This window comes from Myodes glareolus, chromosome 21 (assembly GCF_982192425.1).
Source record: "Myodes glareolus chromosome 21, mMyoGla1.1, whole genome shotgun sequence".
NCBI classification, from domain to species: Eukaryota; Metazoa; Chordata; class Mammalia; order Rodentia; family Cricetidae; genus Myodes; species Myodes glareolus.
In genome coordinates this window covers 55,942,185-55,969,307 of record NC_142046.1, presented here as the reverse complement: position 1 = coordinate 55,969,307, position 27,123 = coordinate 55,942,185, and the positions used below count along the sequence as shown (strand labels likewise).

The following is a 27,123-nucleotide window of genomic DNA, read 5'->3' as shown; positions in this document are numbered from 1 at the left end:
AAGACACACAACCAATATAAGTGTGTTTTTTTTTTCTTGGAGACTTAGGGTGCTAAAAAATAAAAACACCTCTCAACCTCTCATCATAAGATAAGGTGAGTCCTCCACTAGCCTTTGTGGTCCTGATTCTGGGGGAACAAGCTGATGGAGTTATTACGTTCATCTTTTGCTCTAGTCAAGGCTGAGCCTGTGACTGCAGGGTGCTGCTTGTGCCCTGAGTCTATTTTTTTTCCTATTTCCCCTGAATCACCAGGAAGTGAACTACAGTTTAGAAGCGCATGAAACCCCACAGGTAGTCATGACCTACAGACATTTGCAGATGTAGATTGGGATTAGAACGGCAGCCTTGCTCTCCTCTTGGACAGGAGAAGACAGACTTCTGTTATGTCGCAGTTGGAAAGACAGCAACGCGGTCTGGGCCAAGCTAAATGGAGGCCTTGGGTTTCTTTGAGAGGACCTGTTCAGGTGACTTCTCTGAGATGACAGCAGGTGTGACACTGTTGGGTGGATTAGCCGTGAGGTTCTGACCTGAGGACCGACCTCCGGTCACAAAGCGAAAGAGCCCTGGACACCCACAGCAGCAAGAAACATAACTCCACTAGGGAACCTGCTCTGGAGTCAGGGCTGCCGCCTCCACCGTGTGAGGAGTTAAATTGATGGCGTAGGCATAGACACCCTCTCAACATGGAAAAAAAAATATATCCTGTTTTAACAATGTCAGCTTCTGGAGTGTCCCACAAACACAGGGAACTGAGGGTTTAATTCCACTTTCTAAGTTAGGCAAACCACAAAGGAAAGATGATAAAAAATGCTCCAAATATTTAAACCGGAAGCTTATCAGTCTTATAGAATTAGAGCTAGACTATACATTGTGAAAACTTCACCCAAACCCTTTCTGAGGAGAAGGCAGACAGGTGGCTGGTCTTGGTAAAGATTTCCTTAGAGTCCACTCTACCTCTCTTTTTCCTTTTAATAGTAGGAGTGTAGTTACAGTTACAAATGGTATTTTTTGTGATTTTTTTTAGCTTGTCTTATACCACTGAGATTATTATTTCATTTTCTAATGCAATTAACATCTGATTTTTCAAAAAACCGGAAATAACTTTAGTCCATCCATGCTGCTCCTGGGCAGGAGGTCTACGGAAGCCTTCAGAACTTTTCTCCAGGAGTCTGTAACGGTCTTGTGAGGAGCATGGCTGCAGGGTCTGTCCAGACTCAGCCTGGATGTCACCCCTGGGTTCTCGTCCCAGCAGCCTCTGGAGCATCATTTATCTTAGGAGGGGATCCAGTGGAGGGCAGCTGCCTGGCTCAGGACCTGTGATTCCAATGTGGAGCGAGTCCAAGAGTGTTGCCCGGTCCATTAAGCAATCCCTCTTAGCTGAAGGGGTTCATCTATCAACTGTGATTTTCAGCCAGCAATTTGCTTATTTAGAGGGTTAATTACATTTTCAGGTCACCTGGGCGCTTCTCTTAGATATTTAATAAAATGAGGCTTTATTTTATTTATCGCATGGTGTATTTGGTAAGGGCTGCCCAATACTGGAGTGAGGGTGGGTCGGGTTGGCCCGGCAATTATTTACAAAAAGACAGACGTGTGAGCTCCCTACCTCCCCAATGTCCAGAGTTATCTGCGGATGACCTGGATCTCAGACACCATGACCACAAGCAGACTGATCTGGCACTGCAGGTAGCAGCTGACGTTCCTGAAACAGAAAGTCGGGTATTGATTTCCCAGTGCTTTTATGACCCATTTAACAACAGGCATTTTGGATTGGTTATCTCTTAGGCTGCAGAGACGTCGTCTCCTGCCAGCATCCTTCTGAACTTCTCCTAATTATCTTCTCTGAGAGATGGGTGAGAACGGATGTCCGGCCCCAGCCTTGAGCACATACATTTCCCATATAAAGGAGGCTCACACGACTTGCACACCTAACACCAAGTCAGCTCCGACACGGTGTTTAGACATTTTCCATGGTAACAACCCCATGGGTGAGGGGGAGGTCCGTTGGATCTGTCTGCTAACAAATTCTCACTAATTGACATCAAGCCAGTTAATTTCTACGTAATAAGTGTTGAGTGATTCAAGGACCAGCGCAACCAGCCAGAGCTGGGGCCATTCAAAGACCCGTTTGGGTCCCAGAATGGAACATTTAATGTTTTGCCAAATTTTCAAAACCGCCGGGAGTGAAGAACAGCGGTCTTAAACTTCAGCTCTTCAGGTTACTAATTATGTAGCCAGGGGTATAAAGAGAACTTTACAAATCATTGTTTCCATTAGGAAGGCGTTAGGACCCACGCCACGCTGGGTGCCCCTCCTCTTAGCGGGCTGGTTGTTCCCAGGGGAGGCGAGCTCCAAGCCCCAGCTTCTGTTCTGTTTCCCCAGCACTTGGAAGAGAAACAAAACAGGCCTAATGAAAAACACACACGGGAAATGCTGTATTATTCCATCATCCTCACCTACTGCGCTCTGGCACCCCTCGGTGATTAGGGAGGACTTTCCCCTCCGTGAGCAGCCAAGTCTGGGGTGGTATGAGGCTGCTACATTGCCATTTCCTGTCAATTTCCTCCTGCCCACGTTCCCCCCCCCCCCCCACGACTGTCCCTCTCTCCCCAGCATCAGCACCGGCCACACTCGCCGCCACTAAGTTGTGGCAGCTTTAAAAGTTGAGAGCAGAGAGTCCTGGAAACTGGGGGGCACCAACCACAATCAACCTCTAACCTGGACCGCTGAGATGCAGGTCAGCACCACCGAGTGGATCCTGACCTCTGAGTGGGCCGAGCAGCAAAGCTCGCTGGGAAAACAGCGGGCTGCCTTGTTTGTTTTGGAGGGAAAGGGTGCTGAAGTCAGTCAGAATATTAATTCCCACTGTAATCTTCCCACATGTATTTTTCTCGACTTTTCACCAGAAAGGGGACTCAGGATAGCAGACATTCTCCAAATCTCATTGGACTATTAGCCCCTTGAATTACTTCTTTCATTAAAAAAAAAAAAAAGCTCTCCTGATTTCCTCCATTCCTTACACCATACATAGCGAAGCCTGCATATAATAGACAATGCATTTATTCACACAGTATTCACCACCACTAAATAACCCAGGCATTGGTCAAGCAGGTACGACTACCCAGGAAATTAGAACACTTTGGCCCAAACCTCACAGGGCCAGCCTGTCTGTAGAAAGGCAACCGTGGCTGCTTGCTTCAGCTGTTATGGTGTGAGAACCTGGAAACAGGGCTGTGCCTGCCACACAGATGCTAAATAAATACCTGGTAGATGTGCAGTGAGCATCTGATTGCCGGAACTGGACACCACAGGACAGGTGGCTTAGCTGCCATCCTAGTTTGGTGGCCTTCACGGCATACATTCTTTCTCTGTATCACTGGCACTGAACACGGGTCTCTGGAGTGTTCTTGAAATTCCTACCAGACTGGTTGTCTTCTAGTATCTGCTGAGGAACTGTTGTTGGGATGGATAGGAGAGGATTTTTATTTAGATGCTTGGTTTATGGATGGTGTCTGCTCAGCCAGTGTTCACTGGACAGACCATTGAATGCATGTAATAGGAGCATACGGACCGAGGAAATGTATGTGGGAGCCCTACAGTGAAAAGTGATCTGTATGCCCGTCTGCCTGTGTGCATCCTTGATCCTGCCTCCATTTCCTCAACAGTGGAGATGCAGAAATGGTGTTATGGAACTCCTCTAATGGGAAAATAATTGAGGTGGGGAAAAAAATCCTCAAAAGTGTTTTGACATGAATGCAGCCGCCCCAATGGATGACGTAAAAGTCACATTTCTTGTGTCTGATGAAAATGTCTAAGAATCTAATCATCCTTGATTACTACAAAACCATGGCTATCTTGAAAATGATAGATGTATGGCTATGATGAGGAGGAAGAACTTTTAATGTGAATTAACTTTTAAATAGTGGAAATTCTGATAAAAACAGACCTTACTCGCGGGTGTGTGGCAAAGCACTCAACAGTGAGGGTAGTTCAGAGGGACAAAGAGTGGCTAGCCAACTTGTGGGAAGTATGTGCCTAGCTGAGAGATCATTGCTGCCAAGAAACGGAGGTAAGAGTAACTCTTATCCGGACTACCACAGGGGTTTCTGATCTGCACTACACATTCGAAACCTCGAGAAACCTTTGAAAAGTAGACTAATTCATGGGCCACAGCCCAAAGCAACTAAATTAGAAGTCCCAGTGCTGAGACACACGCATAAACATAAACAATTTTAAAGACCCGGTGTGATTACGATGTGCAGTCAAGTTTGAGTCATTGTGATGTTTCTCAAATTTTCGCATCAGAATTACCCAGAGGCCTGTGAAACTCCAACTCCCTGGGCCCAGCCAGCAGTTGATGATTCACTGGGCTTGGGATGGGGCCCAAACTGCATTCCTAACGAGGTTTCTGCTGTAGCAGCGGCAATTTTAGGAACACCATTCTGGAATAGAGGCTGACTTAAAGATTTGGATGCTGGGAATCTGGAAGGAAGAAGACCAAAGGGTTTATTTGTGACTTCATGGTGGGAGCAGAGCCATAACTGCTTTGGTTTGTTCCCCATTCCTGGCTTGCTCTTTAGTTTCAAGGACACTGTGAAGCTACTGAGAGTGACGTACCAAGTAGAGCAGGTGACACCGCACCATGACATTGTTTCCTAAGCCTCTGAGGAAGACCATCAAGGAATGCTGCAGTCTCAGTAGGTTCCAACATAGACTAAAGCAGTCGATTTTAGAAGATTTAAAGAAATAGAAGGAAGGTTTTCAATTAAGCCAGAAAGCTCAAAAGTTTCAATTAAGTATAAGATCATGAAGTTGTGGCTGCTTTGTAGATGGAGGTCTGAACCCCACGTGTGAGACGTCAAAGACAAAATACTTTGGTGGTCATGTGTTAAAAACATGGTTTTAGACTATACACTTAAATACTTCTCATCAATCAAATCAAAATGTTTAGAAATAAATAAAACTTGGTAACTTGCCAATTAGGTGGATATTGATCGGAAATATTTGGAGTAAAGAACTTTTTTTTTTTATTATTTGAAAAGTTTTGAAGGTGACAGGGCTGGAGAGTTGGCTCAGTGGTTAAGAGCCGTTGCTGGTCTTCCAAGAGGATCTAGGTTCCTTGTCCAAGACCCACATGGTAGCTCACAACCATCTGTAATTTCAGTTCCAGGCAATCTGAAATTTTCTGCTGGCCTCCACAGGTCAAACACACACATGGTACACATACATCCATGCAGACAGAACACTTAAACACACATAAAAATTAAAACAAATAAGTCTAATTAAAAGAACAGTTTTGAAGAGGAATAAAAATGTGCATGCATCCAATTTGTGGTCTTTGGAAGTGAATTCATAAAACACGACACACCCTGCATTCAGCGTGTATTGGGAGAGCATGTGTTTGCCTGCACGAAGGGCTCACTGTACGGCCCTGGCTAGCCTGAAACTTGCTAGAGTGATCAACCAGGTTGATCTCAAACTCAAGGCCAGCCTCTTGCCTCTGCCTGCCAAGTGGCATGGTAGATGTAAAACACCTCACCAAGATCTTCATCTCTGTAAAGCCGTAAGACTTCATTTGAGTGAGCTGATTCTGTTTGCTTCTCATGATCAGATTGACCTAATAATTGCCAGCTAGTGTCTGCGGTGGGTGGGATCTGACACACGTGGAAAGGAAACGGGCCACCTGGATGAGACGTAACGGGTAAATGGTCTTCTTTATCCCTGAAACATACTAGACATCACAAGGTCAAAACAGCCTGTTGGTGTCAGATTTTTGCATGAACATACGTTTCTTTCAAAAGACTTCTCCCCGGCCCCTGTAAAACTGTGGGAGATTTTTTTTTCCTTTTCTGGTATTTGAAGTAAGATAAAATCCAGCTGATTCCCTTTCTCGACTCTGCCCCTCCCCCTCCAAATGCTTAATAACCACAACCCTAAGATTTATGGTGAGCGAAAAAGAAAAATAAGTAAATTATCTGACTGAGGAGCCATTCTTCCTCTCTCCCTGGCCATCCAGACTATTTTAAATGCTGCTAGCCGCAGTCTAATTAAAATAATTTCTGTCAGAAGTCAGTGAAATATGTGGCCTCAGCCCAGCTCAATGTTCTCGGGCAGGAATGACAAATCTCTGCTTAATTGGTACTTAATATGATGGTGCAGGGTTAGCAGTTCTCCAGGATAAAAGGAGATAAGAACAGAAAGTCCTTGCTTGGGGCAGGAAGCCCTGGAAGATGAACAGACCAAATGGTGCTTACCCCCGAGCTGTTCCTATCGAGGGCTGGTCTTTTGGCCATCATTTACGAAATAACAGACAATTAATGCACATTTTATGGCTAGCTCGAGTCCTAATTAAATACAACTATGTACCAAGAATTCGGAGGGCCCGACTTCCAGAGACCAAAATAAATACTGGCAGAATTCTGGTGGCCCGGGCAGTCGTAGCTCATCTCATTATCCTATCTTAGGGATAAGCACCTTGGGGAAGGCACAGGCTGTTTCTGAGGTATAAGTCATTAGCTGAAAACTCATGGTGCATTTTATAATATTTGGGAACTGCAGGAAGGAGGAAGATGGATGATCGCCAGCTTTCCATTGGAAGTCACCCTGCCGCTCTTCCTGAGTACGGGGCTTCCTTCCTCTTGGGCTCCATAGCCCAGGTCTTGTGTTTTACTCATTCTGTAAAACGCACTGTCTTTTGCTTTGTGTCCCCACTTGCTATCATGTGGAAACACTTCTATGTGGTCTTGTGCATATTCTTATGGGTGTCTGGTATTCTATGGCTTGTAACGCTTGCACAGTAGCCAAGGGGTGGAAGTGGTGGCTAGCGTGTAACTTACAGGCCATGCCCTGTGCCACTAAGGATGTAAGAACTCACTGAAGCGCACAATAGCGCTGAGTTACGGGCTTTAAACATCTGCATTTTGTAAGTGAAGACATATGTGCACAGAAAGGCTGTGCTAAGTTTCTCTAAAACAGCACAGGGTGGTCAGTAGAGTCAGGCTTTATAGCGAGGGTGATATGACAATAATAGCTGCATTTTAATCCGCACTTTGTGTCAGCTCTTGATGCACTACTTTGGCATAACCCAACAGTACTGTAGACGTGGGTCAGAAAAATATCTCTAGAAACGTTCAAAACATAGTGACTCCATATGCTTTGTGGACCCTTAGTTCACAGTCCTGCTTGTAATAGCCACAAGACAGTGTTGATCCATAAGCTATTGTTTGCTGACCACTGCTCTCGGTTAAAATGATGTTAGATTTAGCCAGTGTGACGATGGTGGCATTCAGGTTGCTGAAACAGGTGGGACGGAGTTTGACCCTACATAAGGAGATTCTGCTCGGGAAATAGCATGCATCGAGCCTGAATATGCAATAAGCAAATTGAGACAACTAATTTTTAAAAGTTTCTGACACTGAAGAAATGAAATAATTTATTTGATTGAATTATTATCCTTTAGCTTACACTGTTAGTATGAAAGCATTGCATATGCATTCTGTGTATTTGTACATATATAATAACAATTAAACTAACTAGAAATATTTATTTTCATCCACATTTAAAATGTAAAGTAGTTGTGATAAGAAGTTAATCAAAATGAGTGTATTTTTTGTAAATCTCAGAAAATTAATAGAAAGTCATCAATTTCAGCTTACTCATCAATGTATACCTTTTAATTGGTCACATAATGTTATGTGTGCTCTGTTCACACCCTTTGGAGTCCAGCGAAGACTGGTCCCCAGCCCAGAAGCGCTGCCAGTTCTCCAGCATCCTGTTTGCTGTATAAGTCCCTTAGACTATACTTCAGAATTAACAAGTCAGAAGCCCTAAGGGGGGGGGGGCTTATCAAAGTGGAGGAGCTACAAGTTCAGGGAAATCTAATTCCAAACAGATCTCTTCCATTTAAAAAGATAATGTTTTAATGCAAGCACATACATGCACTCTAAACAGGAGGGTTATATGTGAGCTGAAAATATCCCACACATGGTATCATCTTATTATCTTACCCACTTAGGCAAGTCACAAGAGTCATAATGAGCAAACTTCAGAGTTGCATATATATTTTTTGAATGGATATGAATAACTCTGTCATGCCTACCTTGTTACATGATGGAATAATATTTATTCATCTATCTGTCTGTCTGTCTGTCTATCTATCTATCTATCTTTATATCTATCTATCTGTATATCTATCTATCTATCTACCTACCTATCTGTGTGTGTAGTGTATGTGTGTACACACAGTCACGGGTGTATGCACATGTGCAGGTAGGTACACTTGCACGTGTGTGGAGATCAAAGATTGACATTGGGTGTCTTTCTCTGTTGTTCCTCAGTTTATCCTTCTGAGACATGGAGTTAAGATATGTTCCCTCAACAAATCTGGAGCTTGTCACTTCAGCTAGACTGATGGTCAACAAGCCGCTGGGACACTCTCCTCTCTGTCTCCTCAGCAATGGGATTACAGATGTGCAAGATCACACCTGGCAAAACGTAGATGCCGGGCATCCAAACTCAGGCCCTCAGACTTGCACAGGACGCACCCTGCTGCCTGAGCCATCTTCCCAGCCCTTTAATGCTGTATTTATTTTGCTACATCACTGCAGATGTTTGCTGGTTAATTTTTTTCGACACACAACATTCCTGATAGATTAAGAGATTTAGAGCTCAAATATCTGAATTTCCCTTTTTTACGATTTATTTTATTCTATATATGTGTGTGCATACACATGTCTTCATGTAGGTATGTGCACATGTGAGATGGGTGTCTGAGGAAGTCAGAAGGAGTCAGAAGTGTTGGAGCTGGAGTTACAGGCATCTGTGGGTTCTAAGATCTGAATTCTGGTCCTCAGGATTGAGCAACAGGAACCCTTAAGCAACAAATCCTCTTGAATGGTTCTCTCTCCTGAAGTTATCCCTTATTCTTCACCAGGTTAAATGCATGCTAACGTAGGAGCTACATCTTTCTTCAGCCATTTGCAAGGGGGCTTTACACATTCACGCATGACTTTGTATGGTGACAAACAACACCAGGTACAAAGATTGATTGGAACTCTAAGGCTAAAACGGCCTGGATATTCGCACGGAATAATCCTTTAAACAGGCAAAACGCAGGTCCCCAAGCTCACGTGTGGCTCTAAGTGTTTATTAAACATCATAAATACATCAGATTTGCCCATGAGCTCACAGGTAGACACACATACATAGGAGGTCACCGCTCCTTAGAAAACCACCCATGTTCTCTTGCCTTGGCTCTAGGAAGCGACACATATGGACCCTGTCAGTAGCACTCACGGAGAGAGATAAAAATCCCGTAACAGCTAACTCCAGGTTCTCTCCTGTGGCTCTTGCCTTTGATTTCCAAGATATCAAATGACTACTGACCAGACCCTGGAATTGCCAATCTTACCTCACCCTACTTTTTAAAAGAAAAAGAAAGAAATGGCCCGTTTCAAAGCCCTTATTCTAGTACACTGCTCAACCAACCCATCTCACATTTTTCTGCATTGTAGTTTTCTTTAAAGAAAGAGGAGTAAAAAAAATAAATCCAAGAAATACACATGGTAGTCGTGTGTGGATTTTTTTTGGAAAAATCAATTTATGGTCATGTCCCATAACTGTCATTGTTAATACATAGAATTAAGTATATGTGGCATCGTGGCCATAAACAAGAGTCCCAGACACAGAAACGCTTTCCTGAAAACGTTTAAGGACATGACGCAGGAACTGATTTCTCCAGCCCTGGCTTGAATTCAGCTCAAAACATTTTCCCCCTTCCTTTTTGTTCTTCTGCGATGTGCAAATACAAGGCAGATGTCCTCATCTCCGTGGAATGCTTTTAACCTTAATGAAGGCTTGTAATAAATCAGCGCTTTCCGACCTGCTTTCTGTCATCAACACATACATGCTTTTTAGAGATATTAGTCTCCTCAGAGATTATTATAAATAATTAGGGCAAGCTAGAACTTATTAGTATTTTAATGGACATACAGTTGCTGTTGGCTAACTATCTTTGATATGTAGAAAGTTATCTAGATGTCTAGGAACCATAGTTACTGAATTAGACTCTTTTTAAAGAAGGAATAAAAATTGGTTATGTTGGAATTGTACATGTACAAACGTACAGATACACAGACAGACACACATACATAAGATGTTAAAGTAAAATTAGACTTTCCTGAAAGTTCCTTGTACATATTGTATCAACTCAAAGTCAACTGTAAATTTAGGAACACTCTTGATTTTAAGTTTTCCTTGATTAATGTTTGAAATTAAAATTACCTTTCCAAGGCTGACACGCCTCAATATGTCATATTTTTAAGATTTTCCTTTGCTCAGGGTTCCCAGATGCCACTTTCTTCAATAAACAAAATTCAGGACTCAGAACTTCCCTCATTAATACAGAGAAGAAAAATAACCCGCAAAACTGCAGCCCAAGAGGAAGAGAGAGAGAGAGGGGTGGAATAAATAACCTCATAAAATGTGACATCTTGGTGACCTATTTTACATGGATGAAATCAGGTGAGAGCGAAACAAGGTGCAGCTTCCCACCGTCACCCGAATTGAGATGCAACGAGGATCGGTGCTTAAACCCTCAGCTAATGTCTGAGTCCAAAGGCGTGAGGGGTCTAGACGAGCTCCGTGGAATAGGAAGCTCAGATAAATTTTTCTAATGGTGACATCCATAAGAAAATTTTACAAGGAAGACTAACTACCTATCTTGATCCCCAAATGTTTAAAAAGCTGTTCTGACTTCCAATGAATCAAACCTACTCACTCACCTTTCAAGAGGTCATAAAGTTTCATGCATGAGAGACTGGTTCAGAAATTACGAGACCGAGGCTATGGGCTTCTTTCTGGGGAGAAGGAAAAGGGAGCCACCCCAACTCTGGAATCCTCCTGCCACTTGACCTTGCTGGCAGCTGGGCTACGTGGTTGTAAAAGTTGAGTGTGTGTGTGTGTGTACAAGTGCAATACTTATTATTCCTTCACACACATGTTCCAGTATAGCGGTTTTGTGTGTGTGTGTGTGTGTGTGTGTGTGTGAGAGAGAGAGAGTCTATGGGGCAAGAGAGACTCAAAGCTCAATTCTTTGCACCAGTTCTGCCACTTGCTAACATTAAGAAAATTACTTACCTAGACAAGCCTCAGTTTTGCCATTCAGAACAAGTGCAGTAAGCACGCTAAGGGCATCTGTGAATTGCCAGGGAACAGTTCATGGGTGCACAGCTTTCCCCTGCAGGCTGTCCTGGAGATTCTGGGCGATGCTGTGACCTGATTCTTATTGACCTGTCTGAATTCAGCATTCCCAGCTTGCCCTGTCCCTCTTCAATGCCTCCCAACATAGTATATATTTTTCTGGTTATAACTCTGGGCAGAAACGAATACCGTTGGTCTCAAAACTGATCTAATGTTAACCCTCCACCTGTAGTTTGAGGAGAAGCCCAGAGAAAAGCCCACTGTCCCCCAAAGAGTCACAGTTTGAATCTCGGTCTTTAAGCCACTTAACAACTTTGCCTCTCCCTCCAATTGGCTCACTCATTTGTTTCAGACATTGATTGAACACCAGTTATACGCTGGACTCAGGATTTCTAATCTCACCTTCTGAAAATAGAATGTAGGGAATAAGAAAGCTCTCAGAAGAGCTAGACTTTATCCTAAGCTGGCATACATCTAAAAGCAGGCAGCACTCAGTGCTAAGCACCCAGACTGCCATGCCTAAGGCCAAGAACCCCAGGTGAGGAGTTAGATGCCTTCCAATGTGGCATCTTACAGGATCTTCTGGAGGGTCAGGGCCCAGCTAAACGCCACGCCAGTCAAAAACCTGAAGTCGGTGGTGTTCTGAAAGTCATCAGGTACAAATTCCTCATCTGAAATCTTTCCGGAAAAATCTAAGTCAAGCTAGTGCCCGAATTGGGAAAAATTAAGTTCAGTGGGGGCAATGCTGTCTAAGCCGACTTAAAAAAGAAAGAAAGAAAGAAAGAAAGAAAGAAAGAAAGAAAGAAAGAAAGAAAGACAGACGTAAAAAACAAATGCAAGCCTCTCACTTTGACAGTCAGCAAGGGCCAGATGCATCCTTGAGGCTATGGTCTTCCTAAGTGAAATAACAGACAAGAGAAACTGCTGGCGAGAAGAGGCAGCAACATGGAGGCTCATCTGGACCAAACACAGCCAGGCTATGTAGGACCCGAGGCTGAAAGGTTTTGGTGCCTATACGGAAGATCATTGGCAAACGAGCTAATTTTGAACGGCCAGAGGTTCAGTTGTAAAAACAAAAGCAAAAACAAAACTCTACAGCATAGCTCTTAGTTTTAAAATTCATATGAAAATCAATAAAGATAGTGTCTGTGACTGAGTTAACGCATCTGATACTGGCACTATCGTGTTATTGCTATTGCTACCACTCTGGCTAAAGCTGACTCCCTTTAAGTGACTTAAAAGAGACTTAAAGTAGAGAGAAGTCAGTTAAGGAGCAGGGTGACTCTAGGTGAAGAAGGTGCTCCCATCCCCGGAACTTCCAGGAGCGCCCCAGTGAAATCTTCACGCTGCGAGAACGTCACCACGGAGTCACGTGATTCTTGTTCTTGGCCCACGACTCTAGCCATTCAAGGCTAGGCAGGAAACACGTGGGACTGACAGCAGCCAGCAAGATCAAATGAAAGAAGCGCCAAATTGACACATTAGCAAAGCTTGTTATGGGATCTGAAAGAGTCGCATTCATTTCCTCGTGGGCAATAGACTGGCTTTAAATTGTGGCATTTGTGCAAAGACTGTGCTTAGAATCCACTCCCGTAGAGCACACTGGTTTCTTTCACGGCAAGAGAGTGCAATAGATGGAAAGTCTTCTTTTTGCACACTTACACACAGTCTACAAATTGACTGGCTTCTGGTTGTCCCTAAGAGTAACACGTGGTAGTCCTGGTCTACACGTCCCTTGGACGAAGCTCACTCTGTCAGCTACTTTGGAGGAAGAGAGGCACTACCACGTTTGTGTGCAGGTTCTGAAATGTGGTGTTGTCTAACTGTTCTGCAGGGATGGCGCTAGCTCTATCGGCAGAGCTCTGTTTCCTTCCCGGTGGTCAGTGATGCAAAGCTTCAATTGGTCCCGTGCCCCAACATTGCATAATTTAAGTGGCTTGCTCACAGTGAAAATGGTATTCCTGTTCAGTGTGACTCTGCAGGTTAACGCCTTCCGGCCTGCGGTTCCAGTGCATGGGCACACCTCAACGACGGGGGGGGGGGGGCTAGAGCCATAAAATAACACACTTTTATCCAGAAGACGCCTCTAATTTGAATAAATACAATTTTGTGCATTTTCCTATATTTGAAACAGTTACCCATAGAGGTCACTTTTCCCTACATAATATTCCTGGTTGGTCAGGGGGAGGAGTAGTGGTGTTGGGGGAATTGGGGGCATTGTGGGGAGAGTGAGGGATGTGTCAGGGAGACCAACTATTCTAGGCACTTTCTGAACAAAAAAAAAAAAAGTTGGGATTTTCTTTTTATTTTAAATTATCCATTGAGAACAGAGGGTAGATCTTGCCTTTCTTTTTTTTTAAATTTTTATTCATTTTATATGCCAACCACAGTTCCCCCTCCTACCCCTTCTCCTGCTCCCCTACCCCCAACCTACCCCCTATCCACTCCTGCCAAAGAGTAAGGCCTCCCACGGGGAGTTAGCCATGCTTAGCCCATTCAGTTGAGGCAGGACCAAGCCCCACCCCCACCCCCACCGTATCAAGACTGAACAAGGTATCTCACCATAGGGAGTAGGCTCCAAGAAGCCAGATCATGCATCAGGGATAGATCCTGGTCCCACTGCCCGGGGCATCTCAAACAGACCAAGTTACACAACTGTCGCCCCCACACAGAGGGCCTTGTTCAGTCCCACGCAGGTTCCACAGCTACAGTCTAGAGTAGACCTTGTCTTTCAAGGAGGACAGTTCAGTTTCTACAGCCGTTCTTTGCGACTGAGACACCAGAGGCCTTTCACTCCCCAGCAGCCGCCATTTCCATTTACCGCAGTCGCTTTAGACAGAGCAGGGAAACCCCAGCGGCTGAGCAGAGAATGTTCTCAGAAACAACCCCACTATCTGGTTCCTTTGTTGTTTCCTTCCTGTCCCACACCACGAAGTGGGGCTCCCAAAGCAAGTGAGCTAGGAAACAGCTGGTAATAAGGATCAACCCTTCTCCCTGCTGCAAGGAAAGCACCGTGCCTGCGGCAGCCTGCTTTAGTAGAGCGTTCTTCCTCTGCCCCTGTGTTCCCTGCCATTTCTCTCTCCTCTCTGCCAGCCTCAGTCACGTGCACTAGAACAAAACGTAAAGATGAATAGCGAGGGCTCTGTCTCAGCTCATCGACTGTCTAACTGTGCAAGCAGCTGAGGAAGGGTCTTGCTTTCCCGGTAGGAAGAACAAAACGGACAACCTCAAAAGAAAGACCAGAGATGCCACGTCCTTTGAATTTAAACTGAATTCTTTCTGGAGAAGCAATCGACCATCGATTTTCCAAGCCTTTAGTGTCAAGTGTCAACATGTTCACTGGTAGGAATTTACTATAAAAAAATCATAAATGTGTATCGACGTTTATCTATAAACATGCTCATTGCAGCATTATTTGAAAATTAAAATACTTCAATTTTTAGAACAAGCAGTTAAGTATATAGTCACGCAAAGAATACTAAATAGTCATTAATAGCAAGGCTTTTGATATTTGATAATATTGCATGTGATGTACAGACGGGAACAATGGATTGTATTTAAAAGTGTATGTTTGGAGCTGGCAAGATGGCTCAGCAAGCAGAGGTTCGCATTGCCAGACTAGAACACCTAACCATTATCCCTGCGGCCCACATAGAAGGAAGAGAAAACTGACTCCCATACTTGGTCCTCTGATCTCTATTCATGCTGTGACATACATGCATGCACACGCACACATAAAGTGTACTAAAATTTTTACTGTGTGTAAAATAAATATTGAAAAGATATATACTAAAATGTTAATTGTAGTTATTCCTGTATTATTACATTTAAAGTTATTCCTGTATCTCTAGATGCTCCACAATAAACCTGAATTACTTTAATTAAAAAATGTACATATTGGAAAAGTAGAAAAACGGGAAGAACCCTGAAAGAAGAGCAACTGTCTCTACCAGCTGACTGAGTAGTGTGTAGTCCAGAGATGCTAAACTGTCACATTGTAACTGGAGTCCAAAATAAAGCATGACGCTTGCAGAAGTGCTCAATTGTTTCTTCAGGAAAACTTTCTTCACCTTGGCAGCGTGCAATCTATCCTGTTATGTATTTTGCTTTTATTCTTTTCTTCCCCCAAACAAAGCTCAGATTTATAACATGGCCGCTGCTTTTAATGCAGTACTTGCGCCCCATTCAGAGAGCGCGGTGAAATTCCAGCATTCTCCATTTCACATTTTGCCTTTAGCAACAAGCAGTCTGGGAGACATAAAAGCGAGGTATTTTCTAAGGGCAAGTAACAGACACTTGCACTAAATATGAAATACCAATGGCACCCCAAGCCAGAAGGGCATTTACTAAAAGGTTGTAAGTAAGCACCAGATAATTCTAAGGTACTCAAACAGGGCAACTTTTGAAGTTGGATATGCACACTATATAAGTTAGATAAGTCAGAGAGATCTTTACAAAGGACCACAAACCATCTTCCAAAAGGCCCCGCAAAACATCCTTCTGGAAGAGATGCGAATTTGACCTTTGGATAAACAGCATGAAATAAAAAAGAGTAATCCAGAATTGCCTTTTCTCTCACCGAAGCCCAAGGGGTAGAGTGCAAAGAAAGTGGCGAAAGGTACGGGCTGTGGCCTTCTGCTTCAGCACTGACTCCGAGAGCCTGGGAAAGCTTTGCCATCTCCTCGTGCCTCAGGTTCCTTGTTCACTGAAAGGATAGTAAACTCATCACTGAAAAAATCCACTAGCCTCTCCGAGTTAAAACGACAACAAATTAATGCCGCTCCCTTTTCACGTTTGATAGAAGTCTGCAGATTTTACCCATTTATTATTTTAAAATTACTTTATTTTCAGTTTTTACTGAAAGCTTTCTTCACTTGGCAGCGTGAATTTCAAGTAAGGAAAGAAATCCTCTGGGACTTCTGTTCATGATATAGAGGTGAGTTCATAAAATGTACTTCATACTCATAAATATGGAACCCACTAATTTGCAGCTACACCCAAGGCTGCCACTCATAACTGCAACAGGAGACTTCTCGAGTATCCCTTGCTTCAGATTACACACCTGCATGTCCTCTATCCCAGAATGCACCTGTGATACCGGACCGGCCAGCTGCTCCCCCCCCCCCCCAGGTGGAAGAATGAACACAGACACGGTAGGGCTCTGAAAACTGCCCAACAACCACAGATGTGTGTTCTCTCATGGTGTTAGCTCAGTCTCTTAGTGGAGACTCCCGTTTTCTCTTAATTTAACTGTGATTGTTGGGATGATCACATTATTAACCATTCTGAAAAGACTGTCTTACGTAAGCAAGAAATTCCACTTAATGTTGATCACTAACACCTTTCCAATTCCTCGTCAAGTCCCCCTTACCTTCAAAGAATAACTACCATCCTAGGACGCTCTGGCTCCTGCTCCTCCTGGCACATGGCTGGTTGCTGCTGGCTTCGGTGTAGGATTGAGACACCCCCTGTTAGCCACCCCCTGTTGACTGGAGCCAGAAAGCTGTGAGCTGTAGAGCTGTAGATTGTACCCATTACTTATATTTGAACATTGAAGTTTGTGCTATGATCCTTAGATTCCAATACTATCATAAGTATTTATTGAAATAGCAAATTTGACAAACAGAACAATAAGCAATTTGTATTTCTGAACATGAAAAATGTACAAGACAGTCTACCGGGTTTGCTGGCTTACTGTTTCTGTCACTGAAGGCTATCTCCTTTTCAGAAGAGGTAACTTCAACCGAGAAGATGACTCTATCAGACTGGCCTGTAAGCAAGTCTGTTTTCTTGATTAGTGACGTTGGAGAGCCCAGCCCACTGTGGGGAGTACTACCCCTCAGCACGGGGGTCTTGGATTATGTAAAAAAGCAAGCTGCTGGGTGGTGGTGGCTCACACCTTTAAACCCAGCACCTTGGAGGCAGAGGCAGGCAGATCTTCGTGAGTTCAAGGCCAGCCTGAGTTACAGAATGAGTTCTGGGACAGGCAGGGCTACACAGAGAAACCCTGTCTCAAGAAACAAAACAGCAGAGATGGTATCGTACTTATCCTTAAAATAATGAAACCTAGCCCTAGTGACAGTGTGGAGGGGCCTGGAGGACACTCCCCTAAGTGGAATGAGCCAAGCATAGAAGAGCAAATGCTGCGTGATGTCACATACAGCGCATCATAAAAAGTCAGGGTACACAAGGAAAAAGTAGATCTGTGCTTACAAGGCCTTGGGGCAGGGGATGAACTGGGGAGATCTGGTCAAAGAACACAAAGTTTCAGGCAGATTGAAGAAGTAACTCCAAGAGTTCCATTGTGGCCTGTGGAGATTGTGATGGCCAACATATGGAACACCTGCAAGCCGCTGAGAAGGCAGACTAAAGCACTCCCAAAAGTTAAATATGAAAAGTGATATTTATGTGACTTATCTTGATCTGGCCATTCAAACCACAAGTTCTATACCATACATAGTCTTGTCCCTAAACAGGTGAAAAACAAGACAATGCCAGAAACACACTGTATATTCAAGCTGTATAGCTATGTGTATGTGAGCATCTTATTTTGACAACTGAAGACAAATGCTGGCTCCCTGGAAAAGTAAGCAGGGTTAGCAGAACTCCTTACAGAGTAGCATTCAGATAACTCAGCTACAAGAGTAGGGACTACGCATTCCTCAGCTTTGCTCCATTCATTGTAGGATATGTTGGCTAGAGATTGCACAAAAATTCAACTGCTTAAGGTAAGCAATGTTTTATGTAAGCAGGGAAAAAATTGTTTAAATAAATTTAAAAAATTAGATGGAGACCTTTAAAAAGTTAAAGCTTCAGTGTAAATATAAACTATTACATACTTATCTATGTATGTGTGTATATATGTGTGAGTGTAAATATTATACGCTATAATACATTATTTATAACATGTATTTAACAGTAACCGCAAGTCTTATCATTTTTGAAGGTTCTGTTGCTCTTTGTGCTTAAGAAGAATGAAACTGTGAGCATGAGCTAGAGATGCCAACTCTTTGCGTTTCCTTTCTGGCCTGGGGTCCTTATTTGTTACCTAAATCAGAAGTAGGGCTTTGGTCTTGACGGTAACCTGTCTGCCCTCAGGCAGAACTGAAGGGAAATACCAAATGCTTAATTTGGACGCCAGTAAAAGTCACAACTCTACTCCAGGCAAGACTTTTGGAGGTGAGTATATAATGGTTCAGCTGTATAAAATATTTTATATGATTTTATGGATTATTCTCCCTGAGACTGTATGATGAAATACAGGTATGAAAATGTCATACTAAACTTGATGGCTTTGAACGTTAACTAACAATGTTTGTAGGAAGGAAAGGAAGCAGCTCAGCAGCCATTGCTGGGATCAGTGCTTGATATTTCGAAGCTGTCTGTCCTTCTAATTCCTTTGTTGAGGTGGTTTTTCAACATTTGCTGCATGCCCTTTATGGTGCTCAGTCCTGTTAAAGACACATAGCAAATGCCCTCTGTGGTTCCTGCCTTCTGAAAACTTAGATCAGATGAAATAACTGAAGTCCATGTTCATAGCAAAAGGATTATGTGTTGAAATGTGCACTGTGACCTACAGCCACATGCAGGGAGAATCAGGAAGGCGAGGGAGATGCAGGAAACAGAAGAGTTTGTGATGTGTCATGTCGGAGCCCAGAGGGGCACTGACAGCGGCTACCATGGAAAGAAGAGGGTAGGCGTTTGGTTCAGTGAGCTGTATATGCAAGGAAAAACAAACCCACAAAACAGGATGATGATCTTTTTTTTCCCCCAAAGTCCCCAGGTGCTGTATTAACTGACTCTTTATTAGGGCCAGGCTGACCTGACCTCTACCACCTAATTTAAAATGGGAACTGGGTTGTATTATTTTTACCACTTACTTTTTAATTTTTATTTTTTAAAAAAGACTTGTGTGTTTATTTTCTTGTGAGTGTGAGTGTGTATATGTGCATAGGTGTATGTGGTGGGGGAGCTGGCAAGCAGGCCTGAGGCAGGCACCATCTTCCTCTAGCTCCAACTATTCCTCTGAGACAGAGTCTCTTCCTGAACCTGGATGGGCCTAGTGTTTTCTCAGCTAGTCCGGAAGTCAGCAAGCCTCAACTAACCTCCTGTGTCTGCCCCCCTGGACGCTGGGGTTACAGGTGTGCACAAGTCGGTTGGCTTGTTACAGGGGTGCTGGGATCTGGGTGCATACCTATGCACTCTTAGCTGCAAAGCCATCCCTCCAGGACTCGGCTCTCCCCACTTTGTACTTGAAAACTAAAGGTTTTAGTGCAAGAAACTTATACACCCAGCTAGTGAATCAGAAAGCATGGATGCCAGCATGCAGGTCTCAAGCCACATCTTCTGGGGTTCTAAACCGTTATCACTGGGTAGAGGAGACAGACAGACTTGGCCACAGTGGCCCAAAGGCTTCACTATTCTCAAACTACCTAAGGATTAGAAATGAATTTCCGTGTCTGGGACCTTCCCTGTGTCCCAAAGACAATCTTTAACTGAATTCTCCATACTGAAATGCACTGTTCTCACAAATGATGCACCAACAATATCTCTTTGATCCTAGAGTCCTCCATTACCATAGAGTTTAAGAAAGCCATCCAAATTCCGCGCCAGAAGTCAGCCAGACTATCCAAGCCCAGGCAAGTCACTTAACCTTCTTTGCTCTCTGTTTCCTCAACTTAAACAGGGAGGAAAGACTAGGTGATCTCTAGGGTCCATTTTGAAATTCAGAAAGCATTTTATAAATGTCAGTAGCAATTTCAGGCAAACCAGAATCACAGAAATGGTCTAATGGGTAGCAGATGTCACATGGACATTCAGTCATAATGGTTCTTGAAAACCTAAGTTTCTTTGCTTCATTAGTGACACAGGAAGGCCGGCTTCCTTGTGAAGATTTCTTTTTAACAATCCGTACCTCTCTAACCAAAGTAAAATGCAGAAAAGACTAAGTTGTATTGTCTGAAAAGTGGGAAACTTACGTCTAACATCCATTTCGGTCACAAAACACTCTAGCTTTCTGCTTTAATTATTCTTAAGATTCAAGAAGATAAAATATATTTTATTGGAGAAAGGTTTAGGCCAGCAATCTCATTAAGTAATTGATTTCTTGCTTAGACAGGAGTTGAAGCAACTGAAATGTCTATTTCCTGGCTCTTTGTGTTTGAACAACACCATTTCCTGAGTAGAAACTTGCAAATGAAGCACTTCCTAATTTGAGAGGAACATTCTGGAAACCTTTGGAGAGCCTTGGTCAATTCCTCAGCATATCGAATCTAATGATTTCAGTTTCCTTTGCCCCGGCATTTTCGTGTCTTGTGATAAATGTGAGAGGAGGTAAAAGATTCGTAATTTTTTTTCATTTACCCATTTGCATTTAGGCCTCACATTTAAGACAATCTATCCGATGTTCTTTGTTCAAGCTCACTCTTGTGAAATGAGCTTTTTCTCCATGTGTGCTTTTTTTTACACATAGCTTTTTAAAACTTTTATTTATTGAGCTATAATTTACAAATAGTAAAATGCACAAATCTTAAGTGTACAGCCCAATGAATTTTTTACATATGTATATACCATGTTAACCACGGCCCAGATTAGGATATAAAACATTTTCATCGCTCGGAGCTCCCTTGTGTACCTTCCTAGTCAATAACCCTCAGCCTCATGGAAGTAGCTAAGCATTCTGGTTTGTTTTCATGGATTAATTTTACCTGCTCTTGAAATTCATGAGCATGGATTCCCCGACTATGGATTCCTTTGTGTCTGGCTTTTCAAGTAATGCCCCTACTTCACTCATCTGTGTTATATTGGCGTCAATAGTTCGGATGCTTCTTATTGTTGAATACAGGCATATCTAACAGTTCGTTCTCTGGATGTCTGGGCTGTCTCCAAGATCAGACTGCAGATAACGAAGCTATGATGATTCTCCTGGTGCAGAACTCCTTGCGGATGTAGGTACTTGCTTCTTTGGTGCACAGTCATAATGGAATTACCCAGTCATAGGGGTGAGTGGCTAGTTTTCTGTATATTTTTATTAACAATGTCTGAGAGTTGCCATATGGAACATCATTTGTCTTTCCTTGGCATACATGCATGAGATGTACAGGTAGGGAGGGAGACCTTTCACCTGCAGCTTATCTGCGCATATAAAGGGTGGATGCATCCTCCAAGGCTGCTGGAACATTCTACTTCTCTGCCATTATGGAGCTAGTTCTCTAGAGACTAGTTGCTGTTTGCAAAATCCAGATCTCCTACAGTACCTGCAACAGCAACAACCACAAAATACTTGGCAAAGGTGGCCCTCTTCTGCTCTCCTCTCTTCTCCCCTCCCCTCCCCTCCCCTCCCCTCTCCTCTCCTACCAGGCTCCCAGAGAATCCGCAAACCCATGAGGACTGTGAACACCTTGCATCTGGAACCAGGCTATTGACTTCCACCTGCAGAAATCCCAGTCATTTAAAAATCCTTCCCTCTGTTCAGATGCTCACCTTCCCTAATTTATAAGATCTGGCCGGTGGGGGTTGAGAGAGTGCTCTTCATTCCGCTGATGAGGACAGCCGCGGAAAGCAGATTGCCGGTGTGACATCGCTCTTCCCCCACACAGCTGACTTCTCCCTCCCTCCTTTCAGTTGTGAATCCATAACACACCCTGCGTCATATTCATGTCACCGAAAACCAGTCTTTATAATTCCACCCCCAAGTTGATAAGAGAAAAATGCTGAGGGGGATCAAGGAGAGTTTCTCCTTATGCATGTTTTCTCCCTGACATAAGGTGACCCATCGCCAGAACTGGAGACTTACTCGTGCATTTTGACATAAATCTGCATCTGTAATTATGACTCATAATGAGCTTTACAGGCTGCTCTAAATTGGTGAGGAAGACTTACTGTTATTGACAAACCATTGACCTGAACATTAGGATGGAGGAAGAGCTAATTATTTTTTTTTTCCTGAGGAGCAGGACTTTGCTTCGAGTTATGAATCACTTTGATCCCGAGCATTTGTGGAATGCCTTTTCTCCTCCGAAAGCAAATATCACCAAGTCTCACAAATGCACCCTAGGTCTTTGTACAATTGCAGACACGTAAAATTTCAAAACACAGTCTAGGGGCCTCAAAAGCAAATCATTTCGAAAGCTGCGGTCAGATTTTGCAAAGGTGCCCGAAGAGGCCAGTCTCTATCTTGTGAATGCAAGTTGTCTGAGACCGCTCCCAGGTCTAAAAGAACAAGGTCTGTTATAACTGGGCATAGCTGGGATTCAAACACGGAGCCACCGTTAGTTTTGATAGAGTTCCCCGTGGCTGGCTACTGTGTACAGGCAGCCCAGAAAATGTGCTCCTTCGAGCTAGGGAAGGCTAAAGGGAGCTTTAAATCACAGCCTTATCGTGCTGGTGTGTTATTGGCAAGTCGGCCTAAAAATAGAATCTCATTACTTTAATTCTACAGTATTCTTAGGTTAGCCAACCTTTATTATTAATAACGGCATTTCACATTTATATAGCACTGTCTGCTCAAGAGAACTTCACAAATTATACACATAAAACTTCCCTACCTTAATCTAACAAGACTGGGTTAAGAGGGCAGGAGGTAGATGGGAAGCAGAGGCTCCCACTCTGGATCAGGGACTGAGGATGTCACCAGGTGGCTCGAAACAAAGCTTTGAACTCCAGCCATTCGCCCAGCTAATAGTTTAATCCTCTGCAAGGGTGCAAGGGTGCCATATTTTTCACGGCTCATTTGTAAGGCTCCTAGGACAGCCAGAGCTACCCCAAGAGCAGTAGGCCACATTTAGGGTACACTTTATGTCTACCTTTGCAGGTCTTAGTTGGAGTTTGGAAATCACCCTACAATAAGAAATGTAGTCAGGTCAGGCATTTGTGGCATGCGCCTTTAATCCCAGCACTTGGGAGGCAGAGGCAGGCGGATCTCTGAATTCGAGGGCAGCCTAGCCTACAGAGTGAGTTCCAAGACAGCTTCAAAGCTATTCCTATCTTGAAAAACCAAAAAAAAAAAAAAAAGTAGTCTTTTCCCACTCCCCAACCAGCCAGATGATTCTGAGGAACCTCTCTGTAGGTCTGTGAACCCAAATGCTATTTAGAATGTGTGTGTGTGTGTGTGTGTGTGTGTGTGTGTGTGTTGGGGGGTACATAAACAATCCTCTTTGAACTTATACTGATCCTTTACTAAGGTTGTGTGGACAATTAGGAGAGATAATAGCTATGTTTTCTGGGTAAATGCAGAGGGGGTGTGTAAAGATCGCCTTCAGAGTGTAAGTAGTTCAACAGTGTACTGTACTTGCGTGTGTGTCAGTGTGTGCATGCATACTGGCCCGCACACAAAGACACATAAGTGGGTAGGAATGTTGTTATGAAAGAGGGAATCAGAAAGAACAACAGAGACAGGGCGTGCAAGCCGTGTGGAAGCCGTCTGTGTTCAGAACGCCTGCAATTGAGAGGAAGGAATTTCCGGGCCCTAATCTCTGCACCTCTGTGGGATTAGCATTTAATGTGGAGCGGATAAGGAAGGGGCTGAAGGTTGGACTTCCATAATAACAAGCCGTGATGGAGGGCCTCTGAATCAGGTACTGTTTTAAAGACCTGGTTAAGAGAAACAGGTAAGACATGGCCTTGGTCTCATCCTCTTGAATACCTAAGAGGAAATGGGCAAGAGGAAGTGAATGTCGATGGCTGGAGGGAACATTTTAGTTTGAGCAGAGCACATGGCGTCTATGGGACCTTTCCCCATGGAGGGGCAGGGATAGGTCTTAGGTGGACAGGAAATACTTCCTGGGAAAGGTAGGGTGAAAGAGGCAACGGCCCCTCGGGGCATAGGAATCAACAGGTACCGGGTCTGTGAGGTCGGAGAGGTAGAGAATGCTGGAACTTTTCAGCAACATGTCAGCAAGACTGGCATGTGTCCAAGGAGGGGCTAGTAGGAGGAATCAGGCTCCTGGTGGCGAGTGTGGCTTGCCCAAACATGAGAAAAATTGCTAGGTGACCCTTTGGCTGGAGATTCTAACCTCCAGTACCACAGGAAAGCCCAGGACCAAAGTACCCACTTCACACTTCCTAAAAACGAAGAGACTAAGCATTGGGCTTTGAAGACAGCGAGACATTCTCTTAGTCACATTTATGGTTTTTATTTTATTCTTACATAAAAAAAAAACCTAAAGGCACTATTATCTCACAGAGAAGGCAGCTAAGGTCTGAGGCAATGTGATTGATCTGTTTGATTTCAAGGGCAGTCAGGAAAAGAGCCAGAAGATTAGAAAGCATTGTGTGCGAGATCATCATAACCCTTTAATATATAGCAGCTACAGATCTTGTAAACCATTCACAACAGCGCCTAGCATAAGATCAAGTAAAGTAACTTTTTAGAAAAGAGAAAAGCATTTGGAGTCTGAAGCCGATATTACCTGTGTCCTATAGACAAAGTCCAAAATAATTTAGGCAAGACTTTCTGCGTAGGCTTTTAGGAAGTCGGGCCCTCACTCTGTTTCTCAGTAGCAATTCTTTGCCAAGCTGGGGGGAAAAGGCCAACAATGGTCTTGGTGAACACGGTTTGTTACTTTTTACTATGGGGAAGTGTTCTGTAGGGGGGGATGAGAGCAGAGAACCAGGTTCAGACGTCTCAGACGTGGGGAGATCGGGAACAGAAGGTTTGAGGACATGGAAGAACATGAGCAAAGCTGTGTGAGAAAAATATTCATAACAAATGGATTCATTAGCACAGATGTATGAACTGTCACCTGATGAAATTAAGTGAGGCAAATATTTAATGGTGTGAGGGTGAAGAGATTCAGTTGAATCACCGGTTTCCTTAGAGCAGGAACGTTGTTTTTAAAAATGAAGTCATCTCCCATGACATATGGAACAATCCCTCAGTGAACATAATGTTCACCTTTTATTAAATTCAGAACTTATTTTCAGGTAGTGTGTTGAGACTCCTCCCCCTCCCACCACCACCCAGCACCCATTTTCTGTTTCACAACCAATTACTTGTCCCATGTACTCTGCAGGAGGGGACTACCTGGTAAAGTCGGATTCCCCGGTTGGATGGGTTAGATGTTCAAACAGCCCGGTCTTTATGTTAGAGCCAGGGACACTGAGGCGGGCTGTTCTGGTTCTGCACACCGCTCCCCCTCAGCAGTCCACACTGATCAAGAAGAGGCTCAATTTGAGAAGAAATTCATCATGAAGAAAGCCCTTGTTCGATCAGTGACAATCATCAAGACTTCGCTCTTTCCTATGCCTCTCCCTTTTAAGCACAACAGTCCTGTTTCTAGCAGTTTCAGGAAAGACTCCTCTTTCCTGACTTTGCAATAAGCCTGATTTCTGCTTCCTTTCCCAGTTCGGCTATGTTGATAGTGTTTTGCTAAAAGGAGAAAGACGGTTGAAGCCAAGAACATCATTTAATCCTTTTCATTGCTGTTCAATGCCCAAGCTTATTTTAAAAGGGTGTTTGCAAATGGGTAGAGCTCAGCTTGCTGGATTGGAAAGTGGGAAAAAGAAAGGTGTAAAGGCCACCTGATGTCTGAGAAAAACTGCCTCTCCGGAGCGCTCAGAGGAAATGCCCGAAAGGGAAAGTAACTGCAACACCTCTCAGCGGCCCAGAGACCTCACTCCCAGCTGCTTGCATCTCTGTGTGTTTGGTTTTCGTTTCGAAATTCCCACCTATAGAATCTTAGAGGTTGCTTCATCTCAGGTGACCTCTATCCACATTTTCCTGGTGGTTTTAGCTATCCGCGCAAACCGCCTCCCTCATGGCCTCACCCTGCCAGTCAGCAAGCAGGGACCTAATTAGCTCTTTGTTTTAATGGCAATAGTTAAATTTACATTATTAATTTAAATATTACAGACTCTGTGGGCCTGAGCCCATAGCTGACATAAAGATGTGAAATGAATGATAAGGTTCTGAAAACACCACGGTCATTATTCTCGTCATGCTCAAACTTTTAGCTGTAATGATGTCAATTAAAATTCAAATCCCAGGAAAAGGCTTTGCCGGGTCTCGCTTTTGTTGTAAGAGCTGTGGCTACACTTAACGAAAGACTAAGGTGTCCGAGTTATCCTTTGCAAAATGCCCCAGCCATCAAGTTCGAGAGACATCATTTCGTCTCCAATGAGAGGTTTGCTTTGTCCAAATACCCAAACGGTGCGGCTGTAGCAAGCACCTCGTTATCCAGTCCTGTGTCCCCGATTCTCCCCGCGTCTGCAGCCCTGCAGCGGCTCTGCGGTGTCAGGCCTGTTTGCTTTGCAAGACAGATGGGACTTTCAAAATGAAATGTACCTATGACTGTTTGCTACTCTCTATATAAAATGTCTCATTTAGTCTCATCTGTGATTTTCCGAGAGGAGAATGCTTCCAGGAGCCGTTTATCTCGGTCCTGCAGGTGCGAAGCATCGAATGACCAGCTGAAAGACAGAACCTCTTCTTAAAGGGAAAATGCCAAAAGGTATTACTCAGAGAAAGGCGTGCTCCACGTAGTGACTGAACAACATGGAATCGCATTAAAGTGAATGAAAGGGTAAATATGGAAAAAAAAAACCACTCTGAAAAGACAAACTTCAAAGGTTTTTATCTGAGGTAAGAAACCTTCCATTTGAGTTCATAAAATATCCATTACTACATTTATGAAAACTCTGACTTGTAGCAAAGATAGACAATAACTGTGTTCAAACTTCTTCCGAGGTAAGCTTTTAGTCCTTCCCTGCCTCAACTAGCCCTTTATGAGAGAGAACTAGCTTCCCATTGTCCTGTTATGGGCCCCTTCCCTGCTAAGGCAGCCACCTCCTTCTACAGGAGCTAGGAAGGACTCTCAGCCCCTGAACTCTTCCTTTACGGCCATTGCGCTTATTGTTGATAATATTGTGACGGTTTATTTATTTCCTTGCCATTGACTGGAGATGCTAATTTCCCTCTATCAAAT

General features: G+C 43.7%; 1 long non-coding RNA gene across 1 annotated transcript in view; it reads right to left on the bottom strand.

Annotated features, from left to right (window-relative positions):
• LOC146890386 (uncharacterized) overlaps positions 1 to 27,123 on the bottom strand; it is a 150,122-nt gene that overhangs the window by 81,772 nt on the left and 41,227 nt on the right. Inside the window, exon 3 of the long non-coding RNA XR_015735891.1 lies at positions 1,608 to 1,703. This is a non-coding gene — a long non-coding RNA (uncharacterized LOC146890386). The remainder of the gene's footprint in view (positions 1 to 1,607; positions 1,704 to 27,123) is intronic.